At 41.8% G+C, this 21,966-nt stretch overlaps 1 protein-coding gene across 4 annotated transcripts in view; it reads left to right on the forward strand.

Moving 5' to 3' along the window:
- Positions 1 to 21,966, forward strand: part of DLGAP1 (DLG associated protein 1) — an 814,983-nt gene that overhangs the window by 577,070 nt on the left and 215,947 nt on the right. The window lies entirely within an intron of this gene.

A 21,966-nucleotide genomic window follows, 5' to 3' on the forward strand; every position in this document is an offset into this window, starting at 1 on the left:
GGTGGGCATGGGATTTGTGTACATTTTGTACATTTGTTATGAACATGTAGTGAATGTAAATAACATGGGGTACGTAGTTTACACTGTTTTGATAAAGATGGTGTAGGAGCCATTCCACCATGACAAGGTGTGCCCAATCGGGATTGCATTTTTGCCTACATGCAGCTTTCCATGGAAGATACCAATAACAAATGAGAGAAAAGAATTGCTGGATGGCTGGAGAGATGAAGAGTAACAAACAGTGATGAGCGAACGTGCACGGACAACGAGTTATCTAGGCACGCTCGGGTGTTATCCGTATATCTTGGGCGTGCTCATATATTATGTTCCATACCCTGTGTCTACATGATTTGCAGCTGTTAGACAGCCTGAACACATGGGGAGATTGCCTGTTTGTTAGGGAATCTCCACATGTTCAGGCTGTCTAACAGCCACAAATCATGCAGCCGCAGGGACTCGAACATAATATATGAGCACGCCCAAGATACTCAGATACACGTTATCCGATCACGTTCATTCATCACTAGTAGAAAACTCTTACTGAGTTTTTGGAATTAATCACAGTGAAACTTTCAAGAAAGCTGAGGAGGCCTTTTATTTGTTTCATTCAATGGAGAACTTAATGGGTGGATAGGCTAAATTCAGTGATTTAAGGAATGTTATGAGGCTTTCAGGAGTACCCTGCTAAAGAAGAAAAAAAGTCATCTAAATGATTAAAAACCTATTCTAGAATACTGACGTAAGATGCTCCAAAGTTATGAGGAGGCACAAAGATGAACGATTTTCCAGTCGGTTTTCGGATTAAAAGTATTCAAAAACTTTATTCCAAAAGTAATCAAATTGACAATCCTAGTACAGCCAAAGAATGTTATTTTCTTACACCTTTCAGACTAAATCTAAGTTCTTATTCAGACTTAGGTTGAGGCTGAAACACGTAGGAAATAACATTATGACGCTAGTCACTACTCACGGACAGGCCGTGAGGCAGAAGAGTAAAACGTTCCGGGGTCAATACTGAGAGTACTGAGAGAGTACATAGATAACCAAGGGAAAAGACAAAGGCGTAAGTCCGGTCACAGTCCAGGGTCAATAACAAGAGATAGCGGAGCAAAAGCTGAAGGACAAGTCAAAGGGGTAGTGAGAACACGGTCCAAATGGTCAGGCAGCAGAAGATAAGAACTCAGAGCAACAGAATCAGGCTAACACTCACCAAGAAGCACAAACTACATCTGGAAGGGATCAGGGGTAGACAGCTCAGTTAAGTAGCTATGCGATTACCAGAACACTGAACACCTGCAGAAAGTCCCGCACACCCCAGTCACAGACTGGACAGCTGAGCTGTCAATCAAATAAATAAGGCAGCACACTGTAGCGTTAAAATATGCAAACATGAAATTTGAAAGTTGAACTGCATTACTGCACTAGAAATATGAAAAAATGAGAGCATTTAGCGCATAAAATGGCCAATTTATGTGTACCTGGTAGCCACATTAGTGCATCTCTCGTATACCAGGTCTTAGACTTTCCTTTCCTTGCTGAGAATAAACGTCTTCATCTGAATGGGTACCTGTGAAAACCTCTTCTTAGACTAACATTCTCTCTCTCTGTGGAGGGGTAATAGACCTGCTGCGATTAAAACACCTGTGGCTAGGAGGCGGAGTGCTCGGTCAGAAGGCTAGTGAATACAAATTTCACAAAACTGACCGTCACATCCAAACATAGATCAAGTGTGAACAGGTGCTGAACCTAGAGTCACCAACTCCTATACAGTCAATCAAGATGTCAATCAAGGCACCAACAGCCCAGCAAGCCCATCACAGTATTGGACAACCAACCTGTCAATGACGACACAGACAGCTCAGCAAGACAGTTTCCATAGAATAGTATAGCAATTATTCACTGAGCGGAGGAATCGTGACAAACATTCTTTGGATGTATCAGGATTGTCATTTTTAGAAGTTCTGGATTATAGTGTTGGAATATTTATAATCCAAAAACTGGCTTGAAAATCCACCATCTTTGATTACTGTTTTGCCACATTGGCAGGAATGGTATTTCCATGTTGAAGATGGTTCAAAAATGTTAAAACTTTGGACACACCTGTTCATGCAGTGGTTTTCCTTATTGGAATGTGCACATTGTAGATTCAGACTGAAGGCAGCAAAACCACAAAGGAACAACAGGAGTAAAACAATCCAGAATGTGTTACACTTTAAATTACTCAAAAAGGGGGTATTTTGGGTAATCTGAGGTTTAACGCATTCTGTTTTGTTTTTTTCAAACTTGTTTCGTTACTCTTTGTTTCCATATGTGCTCCTTGTTTTGCTGCCTTCAGTCTGAATCTGCAACATGCACATTACAATAATAACAAGGAAAAACATTGCATTAACCGGTGTGTCCAAACTTTATATTGTATATTTCTAATATAAACAAGTTTTTAACGTAAATTAGAGTGAGCAAGCAATCATGTTTCCTTCTTGTAACTGCAGTTTCAATTTTTTTTTTTTTTTTTTTCACAAGTCAAGTATGGCTTTTTACTATCAGAAAATTCAAACAGGGTCCTTTGTAAATATTCCTCTTTATTTTTTGTAAGAATAAAATCCCAAATAATACAATATGATAGATAGATAGATAGATAGATAGATAGATAGATAGATAGATAGATAGATAGATAGATAGATGGATAGTGGGAGATAGTGGGAGTAATGATATATACTCTATGTACCTGTATAGAAAGAGCAAGAGAGAGATAGAGAGATTTAGATGTGTCGTTTGGAACAAGATGTCACAGTAACCAAAAGCATTTTCTGTTTTTCTCTCCCCCACTATAAAATGTTCATCTCTTTGTGAATTTACTTGGTGATGCGTGGGAGTGTTAGAATTCTTTGAAGGAGCTGTGCTGCAAATGTGTTTTGTTCAGAAAAGATCCTTTGGTAATAGTGGATGCTGTTATATACTGATTAGATTGTGACGTAGGATTGTTATGTAGAAGATATCAAAATAAATGAAATGACAATCAGACATTTTTTTTCTTGAGTAACGTAAAATTAGCCATAAGCATTTTTTAGGAATAGACGATTTGTTAGTTTGAGTCTAAATGTATTACATATAAATGCAGTTACTCATCTACATATCATTTCTAACATGTATGTCACTGTCCCCTGCTCTGGAATTACCAAGAGATTTACTAAGGCCTCATTCACGTGTCCGTGTTTAAATACGTTGGTGAAAAATGGTATTGGTGTCATCAGTGTTTTTGATCAGTGTCATCAGTGAATGGTCTGTGTGTCATCAGTGTGCAGTCCTTGTCTCTGTTTTTACCAGCAGTGTGTCATCAGTGTGTCATCAGTCATTCGTGTGTCCATTTTTACCCTCAGTGTGTCATCAGTGTATGGTCCGTGTGTCTGTTTTTACCATCAGTGTGTCATTAGTGTATGGTCCATGTGTTCGTTTTTACCATCAGTGTGTCATTAGTGTATGGTCCGTGTGTCCGTTTTTACCCTCAGTGTGTCATCAGTGTGTGGTCCATGTGTCTGTTTTTACCATCAGTGTGTCATTAGTGTATGGTCCATGTGTTCGTTTTTACCATCAGTGTGTCATCAGTTTATGGTCCGTGTGTCCATTTTTACCATCAGTGTGTCATCAGTGTTTTTCAAGGATGTATGCATAAATAAATTGCAAAGCTTGTCCTATACTCTTCAATGTGAAATGCGAATGGCCCGTGGATGCCATCCATGTGCTGTATATATTTTTCACAAAGACTTGTTAGGGTGTGTGTCCACGGTCTGTAATCATTGCGCTTTGGATGGAGCGGAAAACCCGCTCCACCCAAAGCGCCGCCCCCTTCTGTACGCGCGGTGATTCCGGATGTGTTCCTTGACACATCCAGAATCTCTGCACCCCATACATAGGGCCCTGTGATTTACCTAGCGGCGACTTTCACTATTTAAAACTGACTTATGGGCATTGTGTGAATCACAGTTCACCTTTATGGGAACCTGACAGAACCCCGATGCCCTCCGAACCACCAGTCCCTTATAAATACATGCCTAACAAGCCCTTTATAGTGTTTGACATATTAAGAAATCTTCAAAAAATGTATTTTTATGGTTTGTTTTTACTATGCAGATACCCTTTTTACTAGTCAATGGGGCACTGGCTTCCCCAGACTCATTGTCCCACTCAGTATGTTATCACTCTCCTGTGAGTATGATAACATGATATGCAAGAATCAGTGCCAGCTCTCTGCAAACCTTGCACACTCTCGTGACTTTCTTTCCTTCATGTCATTGCGCCTCTGAAGCCGGGTGTACGCTTCCCATCCATCATCACTGCGCCTGTCCAGAAGCAAAGAAGAAGTCTAGCATCAACTGAAGAGCCCAAGATGAAGCCTACTTACTCCAGGACATGCACGGTGCACATGGCCGGGGTCACACTTGCGAGTGTGATGCGAGAAACTCGTGTGTGTCTCTTGCATCAATACCCAGAACTGCCGCCGGCACTCGGGACCGGAATGTGCGGCTGCATGAATTTCTATGCAGCTGAACGGTCTGCATGCTGGCGGCAGTGCTGGATATGAATGCGAGAGACTCACACGAGTTTCTCGCATCACACTCGCAAGTGTGACCCCGGCCTTAGAGGCACACTGATGTGTAGGCAAGAAAGTCTCACACATTCGCAAGATTTGCAGAGAGCCAGCAATGACTTCGGCTCTTGCAAATGATGTTCTCACTTCCACAGGGGACTGATAACATGCTGAGTGGGGTGACTACTCTGGGGAAACCAACACCACATCAACTAGTCAAAAGGTTATTTACATATTAAAAATGGACTTGAAATTTTTTTTTTTAAAGATCTGTTAATGTGTCAAACACTATAAAAGGCTTGTTAGGCCTGGTATTTAGAAATGACTATACAAATGCTCTTGGTTTGTAGAACATGGGGGACTTGTCAGGTTCCCTTTATAGACTGTAGTATATTCTGATTAAAATAGTGGATTTAGGATGTAGACATTTAAATGAGACTGAGTTAAAGGGAACCTGTCACCTGAATTTGGCGGGACCAGTTTTGGGTCATATGGGCGGGGTTTTCGGGTGTTTGATTCACCCTTTCCTTACCCGCTGGCTGCATGCTGGCCGCAATATTGGATTGAAGTTCATTCTCTGTCCTCCGTAGTACACGCCAGCACAAGGCAATATTGCGCGGCTGTGTGACAAGCATGACACATACATGGAGAGCCTGTTTGTTGGGCTCTCCATGCATGTGTTGTTACTGTCACACAGCCGCGACACATGCAGTTGTGGAGCCGAACAGCTGATAGGCCGGCACGATCCAGGAAGCCAGATTCCCTCTGCAGCTTAATCGGTTAGCGCTGTAGCTTGCCGAATAAGAGGGAACACGAGCAAATTCACTCATCTCTACATGAGACTTCTGGACAAGATGAGACACACAGGAAATAATTGCCTTTTTATATTACCAGACTAGCAGATGACACTATAATGATATTATGACAGAGACAGTCAAACAGTAAGGGTATAAAATCTTATAGACCTTATTGCTAGTTGCCCCAACTGTCCAACTATCGTAAGGGAAAACAGAAATTATGAAGCACCCTTGTTGGTTTCTGAAAATGAATTTGTTGTATGAAGACTGTGTGTGTTGGATAGTTTTTCCTTCTGTGAGCTGGTTTGGATAAATATACATTTGTTATCTCCGAGCTTGCGGAGTGTTAGCGTTTCCTAGCCTTTTGTAGGACCTGCGCTCTGAGGCAGTCCGATTGCTCCTGCAGTTGCTCAGTTTTCCCAGACTGTACCATGAACCTGCCACCTCCCCTTCCCCTCTCACAGCACAGAGGGAGAGATGCTGCTGCACGGGAGGTAAAGAGGGGTGTAGACAGACATATGGCACATACTATATACATAAACATTACTCATACATACTAATGTTTTAAATTAAGTAAATAAAATATACCCGTAGAGTAACTGTAATTCTTTTTAATATGCAATTTTCACTTACTTCTTTATTGTCTTCTGAAGCTTAGGAGCCTTGAGAGGATCAGACTCTAGTCTTTGGTACTTGGCTTTTTACTTAGTTGTTTGAAGTCACAATTTGCTATAACACCAGCTTTTTTGCTTAATTGATATTGCCCACAACGATCAAGGCAGATTGTGAAGTTCATCAGATGAACAAGAACAATATTTTACATGAATTTTAACATATCTCCTTGACTCAGGAGATTCTTGTGCTGCATTATTAAAAGAACATTTTGATCTTTTGAAAATTTCTGATCAAAGTTGTTATACTAAATGCAGCCACTTTGCAGTCCCTATTTCAGTATTGCAATGTTTGTTTAAAGATTTTTTTTTTAAACGAGGCAACACTCCTCATTTACAGCTTTTGATATAGATTATGTGCTCTGGGTAGGTCCTCTTCATGCACCTTGAGTAACAGGTACAAGGAAAGGTGTTGAATAGTGGAAAGGACTGCTGCCTAAGAGTAAGGCCTAGTTCACATGAGCATAATAGCGTCATCTTCCTGTGGCCTAGTGGGTTAAAGCACCTGTCTGATGAGGTCATGAGTTCAAATCTCAGAAGTGCCTATTTTGTCACAGTGCAGAGGGATCATCCTTATTTTTATTTGTACATGGAAGCCCGAGAAGCAATGGAATGAAGCTGAAAGGGGGAAGATACAGATTAGATATTAGAAAACAAATTTTGACAATGAGTGTGATCAATGAGTGGAACAGGCTGCCACGAGAGGTGGTGAGTTCTCCTTCAATGGAAGTCTTCAAACAGAGGCAGGTCCGACATCTGTCTGAGATGTGTTAGTGAATCCTGCATTGAGCAGGGGTAATTTATATCATATACTTGATGTTTTCAACTGGTTTTTACACATAATAGGGATTATGACTGATTATTTATACAGTGTCTAATGAACGTCGTTAGAGTTTACTTTAAGACCAGACTAAAGCTAAGACCTTTTCATCAGATCAATAAGACATCTCCTGTTTTTTAGGGTAGTTATGAAATGGTTAATTATTCACCTGATTGTTATTCTCGTTTTCGCCTCACATGATTGTGTGGCGCCCCAGGGTCCTGGTCGTCACAGTAATGTTGCTTTCCTCATGGGGAGAGTGATGTTACGTTTGGAGGTTTGTTTAAGGTGAACTCCCCTATAAGAACATCCTGATCTAGAGGGAAAGAGTTCAGTTCCTTTCAGAGAGACAGAGAGAAAGGAAGAGGAGGAGCCGTGTATAGCCTGAAGTGCTACAGCTCCTGGAAGGAGACATTTCAGAAAGCAGAATACGTTGCAGTGAGCGTGCAGGAAAGCAAAGCACAGGAGAGGATATCAGAAGGGGACCAGCCCCGAGCAAGCAGACTCCTTCGGAGGCGCAGAATGCCGGTAGCCGGAACACCGAAGTAGTAAGGACCTCTACGCCTTACTTCAGAGACCGGCAGGACAGCTAATTGCATGTTACCTGTCCGCACCTACACCCAGGAGGCACGGTGGCACCCCTCAGAGGCTGGGGCATGCTAGAGTCCCTATAAACCGCCTCAAGCCACCAGCCAAACGGGTTTTGTCCTATCCGACTACGGGGGACAGAGAGAGAGACTCAACATCTGTGAGGACCTTATTTGATGCTTATGCAGAAAGGGGCTACACCACTACAGCGCAAGGGAAGGCTATTGATTTCAACCTAGACAAGGGGGCTCTGGACTTGCCTTCAAACCAGCCGGACTCTACCTGCCCTGTGATCTGGTGCCCTGCACTGTGGCTGCTAAAACCAACAGTAAACAAGGTAAAGAGACTGCAATCCTGTGTTCTCGTTCTTCTGTGCACCTCTCACCATTCTACCATCTGCATACTGGGAAGCCCTGGGGATATACTTCACCTGTGGGAAGGTAGACCATCTAGCTGCCATAACATTCCCCCAGCGGACCCCTTAAAGCAGCATCGGTCACCTTGACCGAATACCACAGGCGGCATCATGAACATAAACCTTATCCCCTTAAAGACCTTTCCCTTTTATACGGTCGTCCCAAGGCCAAGGACCGGGTTAGCCACCGTGACATCCCCCTGTGAACCGCAGGACCCGTTACCAAGTAACCCCCTTGCCCTGACGGGGCGATCCAACTGTTGTGTTAATTTATGATTGGTCACATGTAATTATACAGTATATATATATATATATATATATATATATATATATATATATATATATATATATACAGCTCAAAAAAATAAAGGGAACACTCAAATAACACATCCTAGATATCACTGAATGAAATATTCCAGTTGCAAATCTTTATTCATTCCATAGTGGAATGCGTTGAGAACAATAAAACATAAAAATGATCAATGTAAATCAAAATTAATATCACATGAAGGTCTGGATTTGAAATCATTCTCAAAAACAAAGTGGAAAATCAAATTACAGGCTGATCCAACTTCAGTGGAAATGCCTCAAGACAATGGAATGATGCTCAGTAGTGTGTGTGGCCTCTATGTTCCTGCATGACCTCCTTACAATGCCTGGGCATAGTCCTGATGAGGCGGTGGATGGTCTCCTGAGATATCTCCTCCCAGACCTGGACTAAAATATCCGCCAACTCCTGGACAGTCTGTGGTGCAACGTGACGTTGGTGGATGGTGCGAGACATGATGTCCCAGATGTGTTCAATCGGATTCAGGTCTGGGGAACGGGCGGGCCAGTCCACAGCTTCAATGCCTTCATCTTGCAGGAACTGCTGACACACTCCAGGTGAGGTCTGGCATTGTCCTGCATTAGGAGGAACCCAGGGCCAACCGCACCAGCATATGGTCTCACAAGGGGTCTGAGGATCTCATCTCGGTACCTAATGGCAGTCAGGCTACCTCTGGCGAGCACATGGAGGGCTGTGCAGCCCTCCAAGAAATGCCATCCCACACCATTACTGACCCACTGCCAAACCCGTCATGCTCAAGGATGTTGCAGTCAGCAGATCACTCTCCACAGGAGGAATCTAGGGCCAACTGCACCAGCATATGGTCTCACAAGGAGTCTAAGGATTTAATCTCGGTACCTAATAGCAGTCGCTCTCCACGGCGTCTCCAGACCCTGTCACGTCTGTCACATATGCTCAGTGTGAACTTGCTTTCATCTGTGAAGAGCACAGGGCACCAGTGGCGAATTTGCCAATCCTGCTGTTCTATGGCAAATGCCAAGCATCCTGCACAGTGTTGGGCTGTGAGCATAACTCTCATCTGTGGACATCGGCACTCAGACTATGATCATGGAGTCGGTTTCTAACCATTAGTGCAGACACATGCACATTTGTGGCATGTTGGATGTCATTTTGCAGGGTTCTGGCAGTGCTCCTCCTGTCCTCCTTGCACAAAGGCTGATGTAGCGGTCCTGCTGCTGAGTTGTTGCCCTCCTATGGCTCCCTCTATGTCTCCTGGTGTACTGGCCTGTCTCCTGGTAGCGCCTCCACCTCTGGACACTACGCTGACAGACACAGCAAACCTTGCCACAGCTCGCATTGATGTGCCATCCTGGATGAGCTGCACTACCTGAGCCACTTGTGTGGGTTGTAGAGTCCGTCTCATGCTACCGCGAGTGTGAAAGCACAACCAACATTCAAAAGTGACCAAAACATCAGCCAGAAAGCATTGGTACTGAGATGTGGTCTGTGGTCCCCACCTGCAGAACCACTCCTTTATTGAGTGTGTCTTGATAATTGCCAATAATTTCCATCTGTTGTCTATTCCATTTGCACAACAGCATGTGAAATTGATTGTCAAAAGGTGTTGCTTCCTAACTGGACAGTTTGATTTCACAGAAATTTTATTTACTTGGAGTTATATTCTGTTGTTTAAGTGTTCCCCTTATGTTCTTGAGCAGTGTATATATACAGTATATGTGTATATATATATATATATATATATATATATATATATATATATATATATATATATATATATATATATATATATAGTGGATACGGAAAGTCTTCAAACCCCCTTATATTTTTCACTCTTTGTTTCATTGCAGCCATTTGTTAAATTCAAAAAAGTTCATTTTTTTCACATTAATGTACACTCTGCACCCCATCTTGACTGAAAAAAAACCTAAAATGTAGAGATTTTTGCAAATTTAATAAAAAAAGAAAAACTGAAATATGACATGGTCATAAGTACTCAGACCCTTTGCTCAGACACTAATATTTAAGTCACATGCTGTCTTTTTCCTTGTGATCCTCCTTAAGATTGTTCTATTCCTTCATTAGAGGCCAGCTGTGGTTAATTAAACTGATAGGACTTGATTTGGAAAGGCACAAACCTGTCTATATAAGTCCTCACAGCTCACAGTGCATGTCAGACAAAATGAGTATCATGAGGTCAAAGGAACTGGCCAAGGAGCTCAGAGACAGAATTGTGACAAGGTACATAATTGGCCAAGGTTACAACAGCATTTCTTCAGTACTCAAGGTTCCTAAGAGTACAGTAGCCTCCATAATCCTTAAATGGAAGAAGTTTGGGACCACCAGAAGTCTTCCTAGACCTGGCCGTCTAGCCAAACTGAGCAATCGTGGGAGAAGAGCCTTGGTGAGAGAGGTAAAGAAGAACCCCAATAACACTGCGGCTGAGCTCCAGAGATGCAGTAGGAAGATGGGAGAAAGTTCCAAATAGTCAATTATCACTGCAGCCCTCCACCAGTCGGGCGTTTATGGCAGAGTGGCCCGACGGAAGCCTCATCTCAGTGCAAGACATATGAAAGCCTGCATAGAGTTTGCTAAAAAACACAAGAAGGACTCCCAGACTATGAGAAATAAGATTCTCTGGTCTGATGGATGAAGATAGACCTTTTTGGTGATAATTCTAAGCGGTATGTGTAAAGAAAACAAGGCACTGCTCATTACCTGCCCAACACAATCCCAACAGTAAAACATGGTGGTGGCAGCATCATGCTATGGGGGTGTTGTTTAGCTGCAGGGACAGGATGACTGGTTGTCATTGAAGTAAACATGAAGGTGGCTAAGTACAGAAATATCCTGGATGGAAACCTCTTCCAGAGTGCTCTGGACCTCAGACTTGGCCGATGGTTCACCTTCCAACAAGACAATGACCCTAAACACAAAGCTAAAATAACAAAGGAGTGGCTTCAGAACAACTTTTTGACCATTCTTGACTGTCCCAGCCAGAGCCCTGACCTAAACCAAATTGAGCATTTCTGGAGAGACCTGAAAATGGCTGTGCACCAACGTTCACCATCCAACCTGACAGGACTGGAGAGGATCTGCAAGGAAGAATGGCAGAGGATCCCCAAATCCAGGTGTGAAAAACTTGTTGCATCATTCCCAAGATGACTCATGGCTGTACTAGCTCAAAAGGGTGCTTCTACTCAATACTGAGCAAAGGGTCTAAATACTTATGACCATGTGATATTTCAGTTTTACTTTTTTAATAAATTTTCAAAAATTTCTACATTTCTGTTTTTTTCAGTCAAAATGGAATGCAGAGTGTACATTAATGTGAAAAATGAACTTTTTTTAATTTACCAAAATGGCTGCAATGAAACAAAGAGTGAAAAATTTAAAGGGGTCTGAATAATATACAGTGCATATGTTTAGAAGTCTACGAGTCCCACTACCTAGTAATTTTAACAGAATGTGTATGAGGTCCTCCTTTATGTCTAATACATGGTGTATCAGAGTCCCTCTTTCTTCTAATTTTTATAAGTTCTTGCATTGTCCACATAGGCTTTGTGTATTTCAGGGTCCTTTCTTTATAAATTAAGCAGGATGTGTCTAACCATGTCATATATACCACATGCCCAATTAAGGTGGTAAAATCTTAAAAGTACATTTATCGGTGACTACCTGTGGGTATAGTTTTATTTCTCCCTCTATTATGTCATCTGCTGTAGTCATAGACGACAAGGAAATATGGTGAGAGATGGCCTGGCTCTTAAGTGGTGGAGGAGGTTTTTTTTTCTTTTTTTAATTTTGACCTATATACAAGTCATTATACAGGAAAGAATGTTTCCTAACATTTTTTTCCTGTAAAATCCATTTTAGCTTTGGTTTTGTATGTTTGTCAGTCCGTAAAAGTGGAGTAATACTCTGACAACATTGTTCCCAGTAGCAACCTGAGAGTCAGAGATGGGTCCAGACGTCTTCCCCATACTATTCCCATTCCATTTGAGCTCTGTATCTATCCATTTCAGTGATTTTTCTGCCCATTCCGACCTCCTGATAGGGTCTTCCAGAAAAATGCTCGAGTTTCCCATTGACTTCCATTATACTGGATACTCAAGTTAAGCCCGTCGAGCGTCCAACCAACTCGATTTGAGTACTCGAGCATTTTAGTGCTCCCTCATCACTAATATTGGATCTTCTGTCTCGGAATTATATCATTTTCTTTTTTACCTTGGGAAAGGTGCTGTTCTGGGGCCAAAATGTGTTGGAAAAATAAAGAACCATTTTAGAAAACAAAAGGCTTCTCATTTGCCACAGTGCATCCCATTCAACATTATATCGTCCTCCTCTATTTATAAATACTTGAACACTTATAAGTTCATTTTTAGTGTTCATTGTCTTCATAACATTGTATATAAGTGTGCTAGTTTTATACAAGTGTTGTGCGCTCAGCTGAGCAGGTATTAGAGATGCAAATTCTGACCTGGAAATTAGGATTTTAGAACTTCGTGGTCTAGACGCGTTGCTGCACGGAACGTTTTTACAACCTGTTGGATTTCATTAAAGATAAAGAGCAATTTTTGCCTATTATCAGGCAGCAGAGTGCTGACATTTTCTACTTTTCTCTTTCCTTATTTATGACTCAAGGTACAATGGTGGGTAATGGCCACAATGTGGGAGTATACACTGGTCTGTAGATATTACACAGGTAGATCTTTCTGTCCTGGTTGAACAGAGTGGTAGCAAATTCTAATGCCAATTCTGAAATATCTAAGAAGCATTTATTACAGTAATAAACCAAATTGTAATTATGTGAGAATCAAATCCAAATTTCCCAACAACCAGCTGTGAGTGCATATGAGGTGACTTCTCATTGTATTGGTGGCTTTAATTACGAGACAGAATGGTTTTCCTGTCTAAGCCCTCTTCAATCCTCTTCATTATTTCCCACTTTTAGGAAGCAATTCAAAGCCTGTATTTTCAACATGATTTGATTGTGGTGATATGTTCTGCCACAGTAACCTTTCCTACAGATGGTGCTTTGTAGATCCTATACATGATTGCAGGTCTTGAAATAAGCATTACAAGCAGCACAGCTGTACATTACGAAAACTCAGTCGAAATATACATAGAATTTTACCTAGTGAAGAGATAGAAGAGGATGGAGTGATCATTACTGTCATCTGGTTCAGTGCAAAGGGAAATATTCTTCTCTCCCACCAGAAACCTTAACGTCATTATAATGCAAACATTATTGCGGTGTATGGTGATGATTTCAATGCTTTTTATATGTAAAACCAAGAGCAAACAGAGTGGCACACATTCCCTAAGATTGATTGGAATGATTTCAGGCTTAGTTCGCACCAAGATTCTGGCACAACATTTTTTAGACTGAGCTCAGCAGCTCTGCCATTGTAGATGGCATAAGCCGCTAAGCTTACTGATAGGCTGCAGTGCTGACGACCTGACATCACCGCTGCAGACTGTTCACAATCGTCGGATCAGTAGCTGGACCTAGGGAAGAGGCGCACCAGATGACTTTGTTATTTTTATCATGGTAAGAATGATTTTATACAAAAAGATAAATGTATTGCATAAAGAATGTCACTGTGTGCACAATTCTTGATACTTTTTCCCAAAAATGGGTTTAATTTATAATAGCGCAACCCAGGATATTTGGCACAAAAAAATAGTCTAAAGTAAGCTAAATATGAGTTGGCATAAGAGAAAGAAGTCTAACTTATAGCAAAATGCACCCCTTCTGAGGAAGATACAAGATCGAAACGCGCGTCAAGGGGTACGCTGGACCTGTACCTACATAGGGTAATTATAGCATCTTTGGGTATTTGATTTGATGTTCTTTTGGCTACTTTACTGTTATGATATGCACATTGTCATTGGCTATTTAGCCTGATATCACATTAACAATGTAATTTACTCAGTTTTACTGCGCATTACCTTATATTTCTAAATACTGTATAGCTATATAAGCTATGTTTTGCACTATGCACTTTATATTTTTGTATTTAGTTTTATTATTACCTTTATTTAGGTTGGCTGTGTAGTTATTTCAGGATGTGGCATACCCTATATATATATATATATATATATATATATATATACAGTACTTCCCTATGTGTAGGCATAATTTAATTTACTTCATGTCCAGTGTTTGCTGTTTTGCCATCACCTGTATGGTGTACTAGCATCTCCTATTTTTAAAATGTTTTTTTTTAAATCTCATATTTGAATAAAATTTCTATATTTAAAATTATTTGATATTGGAGGACTCCTTTTGCTTTTTTGTTTGTTGATCTATATGCGGTCCTCCGCATGTATTTTGGGGCTACTCATTTTTTGTTATAGCAAAATGTGCCAACACTATAAAATACTATGGCCTTGATTTATCAAGTCAATTCCACCAGCATTCTTGTGAATTGGAATATAAGGGTTAATTCTGCACTGCTGGTAGATCAAGGATGGAAGATGAAAGCGGTAACCATATTTGCAGTTTATTAGTCAATGCGTTTCGAAGTTACAAACATCTTCCTCAAGACAAACCACAGGGTCCTGATGAAGAAGTTTGTAACTTCAAAACGCATTAACTAAAAAGGGCTCATACACATATGTGAGAACAAAAACATTCCATTTCCGGGCAAAAAAAACAAATGAGTGCCATGCAAGTGTCATGCGAGTATAATATGAGTACAATGTGATTTTCACACCTAGCATCCGATTTACATCCAAGTGCAGTGCGATTGCTATTCGATTGCAATGCGATTTTACCATGAGCTTTTACATACAGTAGTTCTCTGTATGTAAAAGCTCATGTTAAAATCGCATTGTAATACACAACTGTACACATCCTTTTAAAACCAAATATTCTTCAAAACATACATATATATATATATATATATATATATATATATATATATATATATATATATACAGTGCCTACAAGTAGTATTCAACCCCCTGCAGATTTAGCAGGTTTAATAAGATGCAAATAAGTTAGAGCCTTCAAACTTCAAACAAGAGCAGGATTTATTAACAGATGCATAAATCTTACAAACCAAAAAGTTTTGTTGCTCAGTTAAATTTTTATAAATTTTAAACATAAAAGTGTGGGTCAATTATTATTCAACCCCTAGGTTTAATATTTTGTGGAATAACCTTTGTTTGCAATTACAGCTAATAATCGTCTTTTATAAGACCTGATCAGGCCGGCACAGGTCTCTGGAGTTATCTTGGCCCACTCCTCCATGCAGATCTTCTCCAAGTTATCTAGGTTCTTTGGGTGTCTCATGTGGACTTTAATCTTGAGCTCCTTCCACAAGTTTTCAATTGTGTTAAGGTCAGGAGACTGACTAGGCCACTGCAACACCTTGATTTTTTGCCTCTTGAACCAGGCCTTGGTTTTCTTGGCTGTGTGCTTTGGGTCGTTGTCTTGTTGGAAGATGAAATGACGACCCATCTTAAGATCCTTGATGGAGGAGTGGAGGTTCTTGGCCAAAATCTCCAGGTAGGCCGTGCTATCCATCTTCCCATGGATGCGGACCAGATGGCCAGGCCCCTTGGCTGAGAAACAGCCCCACAGCATGATGCTGCCACCACCATGCTTGACTGTAGGGATGGTATTCTTGGGGTCGTATGCAGTGCCATCCAGTCTCCAAACGTCACGTGTGTGGTTGGCACCAAAGATCTCGATCTTGGTCTCATCAGACCAGAGAACCTTGAACCAGTCAGTCTCAGAGTCCTCCAAGTGATCATGAGCAAACTGTAGATGAGCCTTGACACGACGCTTTGAAAGTAAAGGTACCTTACGGGCTCGTCTGGAACGGAGACCATTGTGGTGGAGTACGTTACTTATGGTATTGACTGAAACCAATGTCGCCACTGCCATGAGATCTTCCCGGAGCTCCTTCCTTGTTGTCCTTGGGTTAGCCTTGACTCTTCAGACAAGCCTGGCCTCGGCACGGGAGGAAACTTTCAAAGGCTGTCCAGGCCGTGGAAGGCTAACAGTAGTTCCATAAGCCTTCCACTTCCGGATGATGCTCCCAACAGTGGAGACAGGTAGGCCCAACTCCTTGGAAAGGGTTTTGTACCCCTTGCCAGCCTTGTGACCCTCCACGATCTTGTCTCTGATGGCCTTGGAATGGTCCTTTGTCTTTCCCATGTTGACTATGTTTGAGTGCTGTTCACAAGTTTGGGGAGGGTCTTAAATAGTCAGAAAAGGCTAGAAAAAGAGATAATTAATCCAAACATGTGAAGCTCATTGTTCTTTGTGCCTGAACTACTTCTTAATACTTTAGGGGAACCAAACAGAATTATGGTGGGTTGAGGGGTTGAATAATAATTGACCCTCTGAAAAAACTTTTCCCAATTTAAAAAAAAAATAAACAAAGAAATAACATTCTTTTTTGCTGCAGTGCCTTTCACACTTCCAGGCTGATCTACAGTCCAAATGTCACAATGCCAAGTTCATTCCAAATGTGTAAACCTGCTAAATCTGCAGGGGGTTGAATACTACTTGTAGGCACTGTATATATATATATATATATATATATATATATATATATATATATATATATATACAGTGGGGCAAAAAAGTATTTAGTCATTCAGCAATAGTGCAAGTTCCACCACTTAAAAAGATGAGAGGCATCTGTAATTTACATCATAGGTAGACCTCAACTATGGGAGACAAACTGGGAAATAAAAATCCAGAAAATCACATTGTCTGTTTTTTTATCATTTTATTTGCATATTATGGTGGAAAATAAGTATTTGGTCAGAAACAAAATTTCATCTCAATACTTTGTAATATATCCTTTGTTGGCAATGACAGAGGTCAAACGTTTTCTGTAAGTCTTCACAAGGTTGCCACACACTGTTGTTGGTATGTTGGCCCATTCCTCCATGCAGATCTCCTCTAGAGCAGTGATGTTTTTGGCTTTTCACTTGGCAACACGGACTTTCAACCCCCTCCAAAGGTTTTCTATAGGGTTGAGATCTGGAGACTGGCTAGGCCACTCCAGGACCTTGAAATGCTTCTTACGAAGCCACTCCTTCGTTGCCCTGGCGGTGTGCTTTGGATCATTGTCATGTTGAAAGACCCAGCCACGTTTCATCTTCAATGCCCTTGCTGATGGAAGGAGGTTTGCACTCAAAATCTCACGATACATGGCCCCATTCATTCTTTCATGTACCCGGATCAGTCGTCCTGGCCCCTTTGCAGAGAAACAGCCCCAAAGCATGATGTTTCCACCACCATGCTTTACAGTAGGTATGGTGTTTGATGGATGCAACTCAGTATTCTTTTTCCTCCAAACACGACAAGTTGTGTTTCTACCAAACAGTTCCAGTTTGGTTTCATCAGACCATAGGACATTCTCCCAAAACTCCTCTGGATCATCCAAATGCTCTCTAGCAAACTTCAGACGGGCCCAGACATGTACTGGCTTAAGCAGTGGGACACGTCTGGCACTGCAGGATCTGAGTCCATGGTGGCGTAGTGTGTTACTTATGGTAGGCCTTGTTACATTGGTCCCAGCTCTCTGCAGTTCATTCACTAGGTCCCCCCGCGTGGTTCTGGGATTTTTGCTCACCGTTCTTGTGATCATTCTGACCCCACGGGGTGGGATTTTGCGTGGAGCCCCAGATCGAGGGAGATTATCAGTGGTCTTGAATGTCTTCTATTTTCTAATTATTGCTCCCACTGTTGATTTCTTCACTCCAAGCTGGTTGGCTATTGCAGATTCAGTCTTCCCAGCCTGGTGCAGGGCTACAATTTTGTTTCTGGTGTCCATTGACAGCTCTTTGGTCTTCACCATAGTGGAGTTTGGAGTCAGACTGTTTGAGGGTGTGCACAGGTGTCTTTTTATACTGATAACAAGTTTAAACAGGTGCCATTACTACAGGTAATGAGTGGAGGAAAGACGAGACTCTTAAGAAGTTACAGGTCTGTGAGAGCCAGAAATCTTGATTGTTTGTTTCTGACCAAATACTTATTTTCCACCATAATATGCAAATAAAATGATTAAAAAACAGACAATGTGATTTTCTGGATTTTTATTGCTCAGTTTGTCTCCCATAGTTGAGGTCTACCTATGATGTAAATTACAGACGCCTCTCATCTTTTTAAGTGGTGGAACTTGCACTATTGCTGAATGACTAAATACTTTTTGCCCCACTGTATATATATATATATATATATATATATATATATATATATATATATATATATATATATATATATATATATACACACACAGTGCTCAAAAAAATAAAGAGAACACTTAAGCAACAGAATATAACTCCAAGTAAATCAAACTTCTGTGAAATCAACTGTCCACTTAGGAAGCAACACTGTTTGACAATCAATTTCACATGCTGTTATGCAAATGGAACAGACAACAGATGGAAATGATTGGCAATTATCAAGACACACTCAATAAAACCAGCAGCCTTACTGCAAGGAGGAACAGGAAGAGCACTGCCAGAGTCCTGCAAAATTACCTCCAGTAGGCCACAAATGTGCATGTGTCTGCACAAACGGTTAGAAACCGACTCCATGAGGATGGTCTGAGTGCCCGACGTCCACAGATTGGGGTTGTGTTCACAGCCCAACACCGTGCTGGACGCTTGACATTTGCCACAGAACACCAGGATTGGCAAATTTGCCACTGGCGCCCTGTGCTCTTCACAGATGAAAGCAGGTTCACACTGAGCACATGTGACAGACATGATAGAGTCTGGAGATGCCGTGGAGAGAGATCTGCTGCCTGCAACATCCTTCAGCATGACCGGTTTGGCAGTGGGCCAATAATGGTGTGGGGTGGCATTCCTTTGGAGCGCCGCACAGCCCTCCATGTGCTCGGAAGAGGTAGCCTGACTGCCATTAGGTACCGAGATGAGATCCTCAGACCCCTTCTGAGACCATATGCTGGTGCGGTTGGCACTGGGTTCCTCCTAATGCAGGACAATGCCAGACCTCATGTGGCTGGAGTGCGTCAGCAGTTCCTGCAAGATGAAGGCATTGAAGCTATGGACTGGCCCACCCGTTCCCGAAGCCTGAATCCGACTAAACACATCTGGAACATCATGTCTCCCACCATCCACCAATGTCACATTGCACCACAGACTGTCCAGGAGTTGGATGCTTTAGTCCAGGTCTGGGAGGAGATCCCTCAGGAGACCCTCCTGCCGCCTCATCAGGAGAATGCCCAGGTGTTGTAGGGAAGTCATACAGGCACGTGGTGGCCACACACACTACTGAGCGTCATTTCCTTGTCTTGAGGCATTTCCACTGAAGTTGGATCAGCCTGTAACTTAATTTTCCACTTTGATTTTGAGCATCATTTCAACTCCAGACCTCCGTGGGATATTAGTTGCGATTTACGCCGATCATTTTTAGGTTTTATTGTTCTCAACACATTCCACCATGTAATGAATAAAGATTTACAACTGGAATATTTCATTCAGTGATATCTAGGATGTGGGATTCTAGTGTTCCCTTTATTTTTTTGAGGAGTGTGTATATATATATATATATATATATATATATATATATATATATATATATATATCTTTATGTTGCACAGAGATATTGATAGAAGATTAGTCGTTATTTCATTTGTCAGGCTTCTGTAAAATCAAGGCAGGAGACATGGTTTACATACAGTAAATCCATGCAGAATAGTTAGATATATAGATGTGTGTGTGATCAATACAATTAGTATAGTGTGTGTGCAAATTAGGGGACATGTATGAATCTAATATTGCTCCCACGCAATTTTCAAAACCAGCAAAGGGAAAGCCAGCAACTGGGGGCAGATGTTTATAGCATGGGATGGGGGTAATACCTATGGAGCTTCACAGGCTATTAATATCAGCTCACAGCTGTATACTTAGCATTTACTGGCTATTAAAATAGGGGACCCCCCAAAAAAATGATGTTGGGTTCCCCCATAATTAATACCCAGCAAAGGCTATGCAGACAGCTGCAGGTTGTCATTAATAGCCTAGGAAGGGACCATGGATATTGCCCCCCCCCCCACCCGGCTAAAAACATCAGCACTCAGCCGCCTCAGAAAAGGTGCATCTGTAAGATGCACCAATTCTGCCACTTAGCCTCGCTCTTTCCACTTGCCCTGTAGCAGTGGCAAGTGGGGTAATTGATATGATCTGGTGGCCTAGGAACAGCATGGGACGTACTCTGGAGAAGGTGGTACCTGTACTGACCGCAGACCCTGAACTTAACACCGCAACTAGAAGTAGCCGTGGAATGTACCTAACACTCTATGGACATCTCGACACAGCCGGAGGACTAATTACCCCTAGAGATAGAAAAGGGAAAACTATCTTGCCTCAGAGAAAATCCCCAAAGGATAGACAGCCCCCCACAAATATTGACTGTGAGAGGAGAGGGAAATAACATACGCAGACTGAAATCAGAATTTAGCAAAGGAGGCCACTTCTAGCTAAATAGAAAGGATAGGACAGAGCACTATGCGGTCAGTATTAAAACACTAGAAAATATCCACCACAGAAAATACAAAATCTCCACATCTAACTAAAGACGTGGAAGGTATATCTGCATCTCCAGAGATACCAGCTTGGCTGAACAAATCCTTATACAGACCAAGCTGGACAAAACAAAACATGGAAAATAACTTGAATGATAAGGCCCACAGCATGTGGACTGCAAAAAACAAAGCCAGAACTTATCTTTGTTGAAATGAACAGCAAGCAAGAGAGACCAGGCAGGGAAGTGAATCCTCCAGGAAACAATGGACAACTGGCACTAACTAAAGGGTCAAGCAAGACTAAATAGCCCAGTCAGAATTGCAATAAGTGGACACACCTGATGAATGCTGCGATCCAAAGACAGCAGCGCTACCACTTATAACCACCGGAGGGAGCCTAAGAGCAGAATTCACAACAGGTAATAGTTGTGGGGTTGATGTCACCTTTGTATTGTAAGGTGTCATCAAGCCAGCTTAGTAATGGAGAGGCGACAACTATCCATTACTAATCCTATAGTTGGTAAAGGGTTAAATAAAGACACAGCCAGAATAAGGTTTTTTAATTAAATAAAACACAACACAGTTTGACCATTTTATTGTTTCTGCTAATCCATGTGACACCCTCGATCTCCTGTAATAAATAAAAAATAACAAACCAACAATATACCATACCTGTCCGGTGTTCAGTCCCACAACGTAATCCATATCTAAGGGATATACCGTTTACAACCGGGAGTGGTGCTAATGCGACCGCCCCGGCTGTAAGCTACTGGAGAATGAATTAGAAGCTGCCGGCACTTGCTTCAGAGACAAGTACTGACGTCACTAAGTCTGCGCTCCCTCACAGCCTGGATTCAGATGAACTCTTGAGCATGGGAAAATGCCAGCTGATTTTCCCACGCTCAAAAGTTCAGTGCGGGTCATGCTGTGAGGAAGCGCAGCAACAGTGACATCACCTCTATTCACTGAAGCTGTTCTCGCAGCCGACATGAACTGCTGTGACCTCCTCCCTGGCATTTTTCCACGGTCCTGAAGTCACAGCAGTACATGCATTTTGTGACAATGAGACGTCTGCACATGTCCACTGGTATTTTAGCCCACTCCTCGTGAGCAAACGTATCCAGCTGTCTCAGGTGTGAAGGTGTCTTCTCCAAACTGCATGTTTCAGCTCCTTCCAGAGATGTTCCATAAGATTCAGATCATGGCTTATAGAAGCCATTTCAGAATAGTCCAATGTTTTTCTCTTAGCCATTTCTGGA

This window comes from Ranitomeya variabilis, chromosome 6, assembly GCF_051348905.1.
Source record: "Ranitomeya variabilis isolate aRanVar5 chromosome 6, aRanVar5.hap1, whole genome shotgun sequence".
Lineage (NCBI taxonomy): Eukaryota > Metazoa > Chordata > Amphibia > Anura > Dendrobatidae > Ranitomeya > Ranitomeya variabilis.